Source organism: Primulina tabacum, chromosome 7, assembly GCF_025594145.1.
Source record: "Primulina tabacum isolate GXHZ01 chromosome 7, ASM2559414v2, whole genome shotgun sequence".
NCBI classification, from domain to species: domain Eukaryota; kingdom Viridiplantae; phylum Streptophyta; class Magnoliopsida; order Lamiales; family Gesneriaceae; genus Primulina; species Primulina tabacum.
This window is the reverse complement of record NC_134556.1, coordinates 21,810,154-21,814,480: the sequence shown is the minus strand read 5'-3', so window position 1 is coordinate 21,814,480 and position 4,327 is coordinate 21,810,154. Positions and strand designations below refer to the sequence as shown.

At 40.7% G+C, this 4,327-nt stretch overlaps 1 non-coding gene across 1 annotated transcript; it reads right to left on the bottom strand.

Moving 5' to 3' along the window:
- Positions 1-1,221: 1,221 nt before the first annotated feature.
- LOC142552430 (small nucleolar RNA R71) lies at positions 1,222-1,328 on the bottom strand. Its single transcript, XR_012821762.1, has one exon. It is a non-coding gene; the product is annotated as a small nucleolar RNA R71 (small nucleolar RNA).
- Positions 1,329-4,327: the final 2,999 nt, after the last annotated feature.

Sequence of the window (4,327 nt, the reverse complement as noted above, 5' to 3'; positions counted from 1 at the left end):
TTAACAATACGATCAAATAGTATAAACCACGGATTTACAATTTTAGTAGATATACGGAATTGGGTACGTGTCGATACTGATAGTTCACCCGAATGAAAGCTAGTGGATTCCATAGAATGTAATGCAATCTTGAACTGTTAAATATTTGAGGACACTCGAGTACTGCATGTTTTTTATTAGTATTAATATAGCTCGACAGAGTATATTAATTAGTCTAGGGAATTCCGTCGAACGCACGAGTAAAAGTCGAGTGTAATTAGTTAAACACGAGCGGTAAGGTGAACTGATAATTCCCAAAAAATTCATTTCTCATTTGATTTAATCCAAATTAATCATTGCGTTCTTGAACACGTTTTCTTTGCATTTTAATTATTTTAATTGTTTACTTTACATTAGTTTAATCATCAACTCAATTTATCGTTGCTAAAGAAATTTTAATTGAAAATAAAAATAGTGTAACGCAGTCCTTGTGGAACGATACTCGTATTTACTTACGTTTATTATAACTTGACTATCATGCACTTGCGATATTTAAATCGAGCTTTCATTTATAAAATAAATTTTGGCATTATTCACTGTGCAAGTTTTGCTCGATCAAGGTTTTGGCGCCGTTGCCGGGGACTGTTGATTCACAATTTTTTATTTTTCAGTTAAATTCTTTAGTATTATTTATTTTATTGTTATTTGATACTCTCATTGTGTTGCAGATTTTTCTTGTGGTGCATGCGAAGATCACTCGAGTTTAAGCTTGAGCCTTTTGACCCCGAGATCGAACGCACAGCTAGACGTCGACTACAGCAGCAAAGAGCGAAGGAAAGAATGGAAGGCGATCAACAAAGAGAGGAGCCAAGGCGTATACCGATGTTGGATTATGCACAGCCGTCTCTTGATGGAGCACGTCCAAGCATCGTAGGACCAGTCATCCGAGCTAATCATTTTGAGATCAAGCCAGCTACCATTCAGATGATTCAGAACACTGTCCAATTTGGGGGAAGTGCACTTGACGACCCTAATTCTCATATAGCTGACTTTCTTGAAATTTGTGATACTTTTAAGTTTAATGGCGTGTCTGATGACACTATTCGTTTGCGTTTATTTCCATTTTCACTGAGAGATAAAGCTAAGTCGTGGTTAAACTGTTTGCCTGTAGGGTCTATTACTACATGGGAAGATATGGCAAAGGCGTTCCTGATCAAGTACTTTCCTCCGTCGAAGACTATGAAGCTCAGAGCCGACATTACTACTTTTGCTCAATATGAGCAAGAGTCACTTTACGAGGCATGGGAGCGCTACAAGGACTTGTTGAGGAGATGTCCACACCATGAGCTGCCTCTTGGGTTAGTTGTTCAAACTTTCTACTACGGTCTGCTTACTCCTAACCGTACTATGATAGATGCTGCTGCCTGTGGTAACTTACTGAGAAAGACGGCGGAGGAAGGATATGAGTTATTGGAGGAGATGGCTGCTAGTAGCTATCATCATCAGTCTGATAGGCTGAGACGAGGTGCTGGAGTTAATCAAGTTAATGATTTGTCGGCGGTTTCAGCACAGTTAGAGGCTTTGAATAGAAAGATTGATGGGATGAGCATGAGTGGGTCGGCTATGCGTCTGCAAGAAATTTTCTGTGATAAGTGTGGGGGTGAGCATGATGTGCAGGATTGCCAAGATGGCAACCCATTCTATGTGCCTGAGGGAGCACCGGTAAAACAAGTGGGATTCCAGAACCGTCCTAGAAATGACCCTTACTCGAACACATATAATCCGGGATGGAGGAATCACCCAAACTTTTCATGGGGAGGTCAAAACAACCAACATCGCCAACAAAGAGGTCCGCCATATGTGATGCACCAAGGATTCAAGCCAGAACCGTCTCGGGAGGAGAAGTCCAATTTAGAGCAAATGATGACTAAATTTATTTCTACAACAGAGACGAGATTTCAGAACCAAGATGCATCCATAAAGGGGTTAGAGAATCAAATTGGACAATTGGCTAAGTTGATTGCTAATAGGGAGCAAGGAACTTTACCAAGCAACACAGAAACTAACCCAAGAGAACATGTGAAGGCGGTGGAATTGCGTAGTGGAAAAACACTCGGGTCTAATGAGGAAAAGACCAAGCACGGTGAGGATGAGGTGAAAAATCGAGGAGGTAAGTCTTCTAACTCTACAGCAACACCTATTGCACAGAATAAAATTGTTATCCCTCCATCTTTTCCTGCAGCAATGAAGAAAGCTAAATTAGATGCACAATTTGGTAAATTTCTTGAGATATTTAAAAAATTGCATATTAACATTCCTTTTGCTGATGCTTTATTGAATATGCCAAGTTATGCAAAATTCTTGAAAGATATCTTAGCAAATAAGCGGAAGCTAGAAGATCATATGACGGTGAATTTGACCGAAAATTGCTCCGCTTTAGTTCAAAACAAGATGCCTCCGAAGCAAAATGATCCAGGGATTTTCTCGATACCTTGCATTATTGGTGACATTAATTTTCATAAAGCTTTATGTGATCTTGGTGCGAGTATTAATCTTATGCCTTTTTCTATGTTTAGGAGACTGGGATTAGGTGAACCCAAGCCAACTAGGATGTCGTTGCAGCTGGCTGACAGATCTGTCAAGTATCCACGTGGGATTATCGAAGATGTTCTGGTGAAAGTGGATAAGTTTATTTTTCCTGCAGACTTTGTGGTACTTGACATGGAGGAAGATTTAGAGATGCCTTTAATCCTAGGGAGACCTTTTCTGGCTACAGGGAAAGCACTGATTGATGTTGAGGAGGGGAAATTGAGACTGAGAGTTGGAGAAGAAGAAATTATTTTTGATGTTTTCAATACTCTCAAGCACACAATGCACAATGATAGTTGCTTTCGTGTTGATGTCTTGGATTCGCTTGTTTGTGATTTTGTGCAGGATGGATTGAAAGAACCATTGGAGGCCACTCTCACTACTGAAAAGCAGAAGGACGAGCTGGACGAGGAAAAGATGGAGATGGTAGCTCATTTGAATGCCATTCCACCTTGGAGAAAGCAAGTGAGGCTTAGACTAGAGGAATTCGGAGACAGAAAAGATTTAATGCCTCAAAAGTCAAGCCTAGAGGAGCCACCTACTTTGGAGCTCAAACCATTACCTCCACATCTCAAGTACGTATATCTAGGAGAAAATAATAAATTGCCTGTTATTATTTCCTCTTCTTTAACAGATGATATGGAGAGTAAGCTCTTGGGAGTTCTCAAGGAGCATAAAGGAGCGTTCGCTTGGAAGGTTTCGGACATAAAAGGGATAAGTCCTTCGATCTGCATGCACAAAATCCCGATGGAAGATAAATACTCACCTCTAGCACAACCACAAAGGAGACTCAATCCAAAGATGCAAGAGGTAGTAAAAGCTGAAACAATTAAACTTCTGGATGCAGGTATTATCTATCCTATCTCTGATAGTGCGTGGGTAAGTCCTGTACAATGTGTGCCTAAAAAGGGTGGGATTACTGTTATTACTAATGAAAAAAATGAGTTGATTCCCACTAGAACTGTTACGGGTTGGTGTGTATGCATAGATTATAGGAAATTGAATGATGCAACCCGTAACGATCACTTTCCCTTGCCATTTATCGATCAAATGATTGAACGATTAGCAGGTCATGAATTTATTGCTTTTTAGATGGATAGTCGGGATACAATCAAATCACAATTGCACTTGAGGACCAAGAGAAAACAACTTTCACTTGCCCTTATGGTACTTTTGCGTTTAGGCGTATGCCCTTTGGTTTATGCAATGCACCTGCAACATTTCAAAGATGCATGACCGCTATCTTTCATGACATGACTGAAAATTTCCTTGAAATCTTTATGGATGACTTCTCTATTTTTGGCTCCTCATTTAATGAATGTTTAGAGAATTTGAACTTGGTGTTAGTTAGATGTGAGGAGAGCAATTTGGTGTTGAATTGGGAGAAATGTCATTTTATGGTTCAAGAGGGGATTGTGTTAGGACACAAGGTATCGGAGAATGGAATTGAGGTTGACAAAGCCAAGGTGGAAGTAATAAAAAACTTACCCCCACCTTCATCAATAAAAGGAGTTAGAAGTTTCCTAGGACATGCACCACCACCTCCGCAGCCACACCGCCGTGCCATGCGAGATCGCCTCGACGAATTGGGCGCTTGGGCCACTTATCAGACTGAGTACCAGGCCGTTAATCAAGCCCACATTCAGAACATCGAATACTTGGTGCAGGGGATCTCAACTCATTTGGCCATCGACACGTCCGGCCGGCCACCTACAACAGCATACCCGCCACCCTTCCAGTTTCAATACCATTATCCTAT